The sequence below is a fragment of the Mobula birostris genome, chromosome 10 (genome assembly GCF_030028105.1).
Source record: "Mobula birostris isolate sMobBir1 chromosome 10, sMobBir1.hap1, whole genome shotgun sequence".
NCBI lineage: Eukaryota > Metazoa > Chordata > Chondrichthyes > Myliobatiformes > Myliobatidae > Mobula > Mobula birostris.
Window position 1 is genome coordinate 10,754,669 of NC_092379.1, and position 9,139 is coordinate 10,763,807.

The window sequence follows — 9,139 nt, forward strand, 5'->3', positions numbered from 1 at the left end:
CGGGCGGTCGGTGTTGTCGTTCAACGTTAGAACCTGTGCATCGAATTCCCCCCCCCCCCGCTCCTTCCTCACTAAATATCCTCCCATTCTCTTGTCCCGTTGTATCTCTCTCTGGATGTGTTCCCCCGCCCTCCTTCCTTCCTCGCCAGCCCTTTACCATCCAGCTCACTTCACCTATCACCTTCTAGCTAACCTTCCCCACCCCGACACCTCTTCACTCTTGCCTCTTCTGGCTCAGCACATCACTGGGACTCAGCTACTGGACCTGGTGTACTTGTAATGTCATTAAAGACCCATCCCGTCCCGGACACTCTCTGTTCAATCTCCACCAACTGGTAGGAGAGACAGAAACATTTTGGCCAGGCTGAAAAACAGCTTCTTCCCAAGGGCTGTTGTGCAGCTGATTAATGTCACACCCTGGCTTGCCAATGCTGTTATGGACTATCGAAGTCACTTGTTTAATGTAGATACATTTTTTTTAATTAAACCGTATCCCATGCATCGTAAATATCTGTTTTGCTCGGACTGGAGTGACTCCACGGTCTCATTGTCTAGAGCAATGACAATAAAGTTCTATTCTATTTTATTCTCTCTTCCTTCTCAATCCGGAGGAAGGGATCTGGCCTGGAATGTCAACTGTTTATTCACTTCCACAGATGCTGCCTGGCCTGCTGAGCTCCTCCTGCCGAGGTTCTCTGGATTTCCAGCATCTGCAGAATGCCTTGTGTTCCTGGTCCGCTGCTCTCCTGTCTGACTGATCCATTCCAGCCCTCTGCAGTCCGGATCTCCCTCCTCACTCTCACCCACCCACCCGACCACAGCCCCACCCCGTTGGGACACAATCCACCCTCAAGTTCAAGTTCGGCTCCCGCTCGGCCGCAGTCCAGAATACAACCAAACGGAGCAGTATTCATCTGGGGCCAAGGTGCAAAACACAGCACACAGCACATATAGCGCAATAATTATGATGGCAAAAGAACATAGGGTTACGAAAATATATATATTTAAATAGATAATAATAATAATAATGTTGGGTGACGGGGTGGAGATGCGTCTCTACCAAAGGAGGTGTAAGGTGCTCTGCTAGCCTGCAGTCACCCTCGGGGAAGGTGTAGCAACCTCCACCCCCCCACCCCTGGATCAGGGTCACATGAAGCCATGGGGGCAGGTGGTGGACGGTCATACGAGCAGCCGGTGCAGATCACAAGTCCTGGTTATGCGACCACTGATGCCAGGCAGGCAATCTCTGAAGAGTATTGATAACGGCTGGGGTCACCCGTCTTGTAAAGACACTGCCCAGAAGAAGGCAATGGCAAACCACTTCTGCAGAAAAATTTGCCAAGAACAATCGTGGTTGTGGAAAGACCATGATCGCCGGTGAACACACGGATACCTAATAATACAGCACATGTCCCTGAGTGTCATAACCTGCAGATTGATGGTCCATGGATGTTGTCCTGAGCCATGTTTCCGCAAGAACAAGCTGTAGCAGTTCCTCATCTCATTGAACGCAATCCAACTTGTCTTCCCACTGAGTGAACACTGGGGGGCAGCACTGACAGGATGGGTCAGCCTCCAAGCCAGCACGGAATCCAACAGCACACAGGCCTTGTCCACACAACAACCGAGGCAACGCAGCTCCCTCGCTGCCGGTCTGGCCAACGTACCAGAGACTATTGTTCACTCAGCCAATATTGTTCAGATTCATATATAGATTTATTTTAAAGTTCAAAGTAAATTTTATTGTCAAAGTATGTATATGTCAGTATCTACAACACTGAAATTCATTGTCTTGAGGACATAGTCAATAAATCCATGGGATAGTGATGATAACAGAATCAGTGAAGGACGGCCCAACTAGGGCGTTCAGCCAGAGTGCAGAAGACAACAAACTCCGCAAATACAGAAAGAAAGAATAATAGTAAATAAATAAGCAATAAGTATCGAGAACAATGAGACGAAGAGTCATTGAAAGTGAGTCCATTGGTGTAGGAATGTTTCAATGATTAGGGAAGTGAAGTGGAGTGAAGTTATCCCGTTTGGTTCAAGAGCCTGATGGTTGAGGGGTGGTAACTGTTCCTGAACCTGCTGGTGCGAGCCCTGAGGCTCCTGTACCTTCTTCCCGATGACAGCGGTGGGAAGAGAGCTTGTCCTGGGTGGTGGGGAACCCTGACGATGGACGCTGCTTTCCTGTGACAGCGCTCCGTGTAGATGTGCTCAGTGGTGGGAGGGCTTTACCCGCGATGGACTGGGCCGTATCCACTACTTTTTGTAGGATTTCCATTCACGGGCATTGGTGTTTCCAGACCAGGCCGTGATGCAGCCAGTCCATATACTCTCCACCACACATCGAGAGAAGCTGGTCAAAGTTTTAGATGTCATGCTGAATCTCTACAAACTCCTAAGGAATTACCTGTAGCAAAGCAGACAGGGAAGTGCGTCGTTGATGTCAGCAACCAGCACACTCGAGGTTGTTGTGGGGACAACCCGCAAGTGTGAACAGAGTGCGCCTGCCATATTGTCAGAGCAACGCACCCAGCGGCAGCAGCAACAACATCAAAACAAGAAAACAACAGCAAACCAAGCCCCTTTCACCGTCTCTCCCACCACCCACGGAAGGACAACTCTGGGCCTCCCGTCCTTTTGCCCGGGTCGTGAGACTCGCAAGCATTGGGCTTCCAGTTTGGGACTTCACCCCAGGACGCCGACCGACCTTCGGCCTTTGACCTTCGGGCTTGCAGGGACCTCTGACCCCGGTGGCCCCGTGGCCCGCTCGGACCCCGGCGACTCAACCCGCATGGCCACTACCTTGCTGCGTGCAGAGGCCCGGTCTGAGGTGCTGCAGGAATCCGAGGGATCCTGGCTCCATTGTGTGGCCTGCAGCCATTGGGCTCCCGGACCGGTGTCACTTGCCTCAGTTCCGAACCAGCTCTGTGGCAGTCCACATTCTTTTCTCGTTACTTCTTTACGTTTTTAAATTGTTTTCACAATTCGTTCTTTTTCCACACACATTGGGTGTTCGACCATCTTTGTTATGTGGGTTTTTTTTTAAAGTAAGTTATTTATTTCGAATACAGTGCGGAAAAAGCCCCTCAGCCCTTCCTACCACACCACCAGACAACCCGCAATTAACCCTAATCCAATCATGGGGCAATTTACCTCCCAACCCGTTCGTCTTTGGACTGTGGGAGGAAACCAGAGCACGTGGAGGAAACCCACATATTCCACAGCCAGGACGTTGAAATTTAACTCCAAACTCCAATGCCCTGAGCTGAAATGGCATGGTGCTAGCAAGTCAAGTCAAGTCAAGTCACTTTTTATTGTCATCTCGACCGTAACTGCTGGTACAGTACACAGTAAAAACGAGACAACGTTTTTTAGGACCATGGTGCTACATGAAACAATACAAAAACTACACTGAACTACATAAAACAACACAAAAACTGCACTAGACTACAGGCCTACCCAGGACTGCATAAGGTGCACAAAACAGTGCCGGCATTACAATAAATAACAAGCAAGACAACAGGCACAGCAGAGGGCAGTAGGTTGGTGTCAATCCATGCTCTGGGTGTTGAGGAGTCTGATGGCTTGGGGGAAGAAACTGTTACATAGTCTGGTCGTGAGAGCCTGAATGCTTCGGTGCCTTTTGTCAGATGGCAGGACGGAGAAGAGTTTGTATGAGGGGTGTGTGGGGTTCTTCACAATGCTGTTTGCTTTACGGATGCAGTGTGTGGTGTAAAGGTCTGTGATGGCGGGAAGAGAGACCCCGATGATCTTCTCAGCTGACCTCACTATCCGCTGCAGGGTCTTGCGATCTGAGATGGTGCAATTTCCGAACCAGGCAGTGATGCAGCTGCTCAGGATGCTCTCAATACAACCTCTGTAGAATGTGGTGAGGACAGGGGAGCAGGTGGGAGAAGGACTTTTTCAGCCTTCGCAGAAAGTAGAGACGCTGCTGGGCTTTCTTTGCTATGGAGCTGGTGTTGAGGGACCAGGTGAGATTCTCCGCCAGGTGAACACCAAGAAATTCGGTGCTCTTAACGATCTCTACGGAGGAGTCATCGATGTTCAGCGGAGAGTTGTCGATCTGTGTCCTCCTGAAATCAACAACCATCTCTTTTGTTTTGTTCACATTCAGAGACAGGTTGTTGGCTCTGCACCAGTCCGTTAGCCACTGCATCTCCTCTCTGTATGCTGACTCATCGTTCTTGCTGATGAGACCCACCACGGGTCTCACCATGATAACCACTATGTTGCCGTGGTTTCCTCGTTTTGTGGCTGCTTGTAAGAAGACAAATCTCAGGGCTGTGCGTAGCAACACATACTTTGCTAATAAATGTACTTTGAGCTTTGATGGGTGGATCGAGGTGAGGAGGAGGAGGGTTCTTAGCAGATGGAGCTAACTACCACCAGCCAGCCCTCATTGCACATCTTCCTCCAACCCCTTTATTCTGGCTATCTCTCCTCTACCTTTCCAGTGCTGACGAAGGGTCTCGGTCTGAAATGTCAACTGTCCATTTCCCTCCGCAGAGGCTGCCCGACCCGCCGAGTTCCTCCAGTGCCTTGGCGTATTGCTCCAGGTTCCAGAACCTGCAGTCTGTTGTGTCCCCATTTTCCTGCTTGGTTGCTCGTCCCGCCTGGGGGAAGACAGAGGAGTCCGGGAATACGGGTCAGGCCTGGAATGGTGGTCATTCCATCAGAGGAGTCTGGGAATATGGGTCGGGCTTGGAATGGAGCTCATTCCATCAGAGCAACCCTGGAATAAGAGTTTGGCTTGGATTGGAGCTCATTTCATCGAGTCTGGAATATGTATCTGGTTTGGATTGGAGCTCATTTCATCGAGTCTGGAATATGGATCTGGTTTGGGTTGGAGCTTATTCCATCAGAGGAATTTGGGAATATTTTGGTCTGGCTTGGATTGGAGCTCATTCCATTGAGAAATCCAAGAAGACCGTTATGTTTTATAACTTCTGTTTTGCACTATTTTAAATTTAACTATTTTATATATATCTTTGCTGTAATTAATTAATCTTTTTTCGATATTATGTATTTCATTGTACTGCTGCTGCTAACAGAGGGATCTAGGAATAATGGTGCATAGTTCCCTGAAGATGGAATCTCATGTGGATAGGGCGGTGAAGAAAGCTTTTGGTTTGCTGGCCTTTATTAATCAGAGCATTGAGTATAGGAGTTGGGATGTAATGTTGAATTTGTATAAGGCATTGGTGAGGCCAAATCTGGAGTATTGTGTACAGTTCTGGTCACCGAATTATAGGAAAGATATCAATAAAATTGAGAGAGTACAGAGGAGGTTTACTAAAATGTTGCCTGGGTTTCATCTCCTAAGTTACAGAGAAAGGTTGAACAAGTTAGGTCTTTATTCTTTGGAGCGTAGAAGGTTGAGGGGGGACTTGATAGAAGTGTTTAAAATTATGAAGGGGATTGATAGAGTTGACATGGTTAGGCCTTTTCCATTGAGAGTGGGGAAGATTCAAACAAGAGGGCATGGGTTGAGAGCTGGAGGACAAAAGTTTAGGGGTAACATGAGGGGGAACTTCTTTACTCAGAGAGTGGTAGCTGTGTGGAACGAGCTTCCAGCAGAAGTGGTTGAGGCAGGTTCAATGTTGTCGTTTAAAGTTAAATTGAGTAGATATATGGACAGGAAGGGAATGGAGGGTTATGGGCTGAGTGCAGGTCGGTGGGACTAGGAGAGAGTAAGAGTTCGGCACAGACTAGAAGGGCCGAGATGGCCTGTTTCCGTGCTGTAATTGTTATACGGTTATATGGTTATATGCTAAGTTAACAGATTTCATATGCCAGTAATATTAAACCTGACTCTGATTAAACTAACTCAAAAGAAGGCACGAGAGTCTGGGAGTATGGGCGTGTCTTCCTCTTTACTTTAAGTGGGGCGCACCCGTAAGTCGTGGCAGCCCGATGACGTATGCCATCAGCTTATTTTTACATACAACCCATAATTAGTCATTTAAACAGACAGGAATATTCAGTCAACCAATACAGGATAACTCAACTATTACTTAAATCAGAACCAGCATCAGGTTTAATACCACCGGCATATACTGTGAGGCTTGGTGACTTTGCGTTAGCAGCACATTGCAATACATAATAGCAGAGAGAAAAGCTGAATTACTGTAAGTATATATATATGTCAATTAAATAATTAAATACGTAGTGCAAAAACAGAAATAAAAGAAGTAGTGAGGTGGTGTTCGGGGGTTCAATGTCCATTCAGAAATCGGATGGCAGAGGGGAAGAAGCTGTTCCTGAATTGTTGAGTGTGTGTCTTCAGGCTCCTGTACCACCTCCCTGATGGTGACAATGTGAAGAGGGCGTGACCTGGGTGGTGGGGATCCTTAATGATTAGATTAGATTAGATTAGATTGGATTATGAGGACACGCAGTCCTCTTTTATTGTCACTTAGTAATGCATGCGTTAAGAAATGATACAATATTCCCCCGGTGTGATATCATAGAAACACAGGACAGACCAAGACTGAAAAACTAACAAAAACCACATAATTATAACATATAGTTACAACAGTGCAACAATACCATAACTTGATGAAGAACAGGCCATGGCACAGTAAAAAGTTCAAAGTCTCTCGAAAGTCCCACATCTCACACAGACGGGAGAAGGAAGAAAACTCACCCTACCATGCCCGACCACAGTCCGACTCTGAGTCATCCGAAAACTTCGAGCCTCCGATCAGCCCTCCGACACCGAGTACAGAGCACCATCTCTGCCGAACGCTTCGACCCCGGCCCCGGCCGCCAGCAACAGGCAAAGCCGAGGATTTTGGGGCCTTCCCTCCGGAGATTCTCGATCGCACAGTAGCAGCGGCAGCGAACCGGGCATTTCAGAAATTTCTCCAGATGTTCCTCCCTGCTTCTCACGTCTCCATCAAATCAGAATTGTGCACGGCATCCTACTTACAAATACGATATCATTTCACCAGAGAGCTGCGCGCGCTGCGTCACGCTGCCATCTTCTCCTCCCGCCTCCTCCCGTCGGATGGACGCCCTTAATGATGGACGCCGCTTTCCTAAGGCACTGCTCCTTGGCGATGTCCGGGATGCTACGGGGGCTAGTGCCTATGATGGAGCTGACTAATTATGAAATACAAAGCAAGGACTAAGTACGAAATACACAAAAACTTCCATTCGTAAGACCCTCGGGGGCGGGGGGGGGCTCTTGAAACGACTTCGCAGACGCTGTAAGTGAAGGTTACAGCGGAAGCCCACTGAGCCGGCGAGGCCGTCTCATTCACAAACCGCCGGCGCCCCCATTCCCGCGATTGTTACCGTGTCAATAGTTACAGCAATTCCACCCCACCCCGGCCAAATTAATTGGCAGCCTGCCCCCCCCGAAGGAATCCCAAACATCAGAATCTGGTCGGTGGAAAGTCTCCATATCAAACCTGGCAATGCTCGCGCAAGAGGCCTCCTCGAGCTGGTTCCCTATCCCGGTGGGTGTCCGCTCGCCGGACATGACAGCCGCCTCTCCTCCGCCCGCTCCCACTTATCCTTTAAGTTGTTTTCAAAATTTAAGGATGATCCTTTAACCCTTTGACCCCTTCTCCCTGTCTCCACAGGGGTCATCGTAGCTCCAGGGCAGCGGACCGGTTAGCATGACCCGACTACAGCTCGGGGCCTCCGTGCTCGGAGATCCGTAAGAGATAGGAGCAGAATGAGGCCATTCGGCCCATCGAGTCTGCTCCGTCATTCCATCATGGCTGATCCCGGATCCCACTCGACCCCATACACCTGCTTTCTTGCCATATCCTTCGATGCCCTGACCGATAAGACCATAAGACATAGGAGCAGAATCCTCCGTAAGGAGTCTGTACGTTTCCCCCCCCCCCACCTCCCCGCCTCCCTGTGGGTCACGTTGGTTTATGTTGGTCTACAAGATGCACAGCAACAACACACCAAAGTTCCTAGGGCAGCACCTTCCAGACCCACAACCACTACCATCTAGAAGGCCAAGAACAGCAAATACCTGGGAACACCACCCCTTGGAAATCCCCCTCCAAGTCACTCACCATCGTGACTTGGAATCACCTCGCCGTTCTTTCATTGCCCCGGGTCAAAATCATGGAATTCTCTCCCTAACAGCACTGTGGGTGTACCCACATCTCAGGGACTGCAGTGGTTCAAGAAGGCAGCTCATCACCACCCCCTCAGGGGCAACTAGGGATGGGCGATAAATGCTGGCTTAGCAGGCGGTGCCTACATCCCGTGAACGAATAAATAAAAAAATGTGTTTTCTCTGGTTCCCTCCCACAGTCCAAAGGCGTGCCGGTTAGCAGGTTAATGAAGATGGGATGCGGGGGGAGGTCCTGGGAACCGGGCATCGGGCCTTCCCAGGGAGCCCCGACGGAGCGAGCGTACCCAGGGGACACGGCAGTGCGCATCACCTGCCTCCGTCGCGACCCGCTCCGGTGGGGGGAAAGACCCAAGACGCCGTAGCCGTGGGGGGCGGGCACCACAGCAGACGTCGTCGAAGCAAGGGGAAGACCATTGGGCCTCGACGATGAGCGCCACAAGGTCCACCATGCAGCTCGCCAGATCCAACGGTACCAGCCGCCTGGCGCAGGTTAAACGCGCCGCACGGCACAACAGGGTGGAGCCCCAACGAGACGGCCATGCACGTTCACCTGGCGCTGCAGGGGGAAGCCCAGCGAGCCCTCCTCGACCTCACCCCTCCTGAGCAGTGTGGCTACGGGACCCTTGTAGCGGCACTGGAGCGGTAATTGGTCATTGTAAAGTGTCCTGTGATTAGGTGAGAGCTAAATCAGAGGGGCTGGGAGCGGGACGGAATTGTTGGTGGCTGCCAGGCGCTGTGGCTCAAAGAGGCACTAGGGCCTATTTTGTGTTGTATCTCTGCTTAAGAATATTACCTAGATTTAACAACCAGTGGTGAAGTTACTGCTATAGTTAATGCTCGTGGCTGTTGGTGTCTCTTTACCCACACACAAACGTGTGACCTGCCTCTCCCTGCGGGTCCCTCACCGTGTGTGTGTGTGTGTGTGTGTGTGTGTGTGTGTGTGTGTGTGTGTGTTTGTTTGTGTTTGTGTGGTTATCTGTGTAAGCATGCATCCTTATTTTGTGTATG

General features: G+C 49.9%; 1 long non-coding RNA gene across 1 annotated transcript in view; it reads left to right on the forward strand.

Moving 5' to 3' along the window:
- Nucleotides 1-8,395: 8,395 nt before the first annotated feature.
- Nucleotides 8,396-9,139, forward strand: part of LOC140204437 (uncharacterized) — a 2,596-nt gene continuing 1,852 nt past the window's right edge. The window contains exon 1 of the long non-coding RNA XR_011887611.1: nucleotides 8,396-8,806. This is a non-coding gene — a long non-coding RNA (uncharacterized lncRNA). The remainder of the gene's footprint in view (nucleotides 8,807-9,139) is intronic.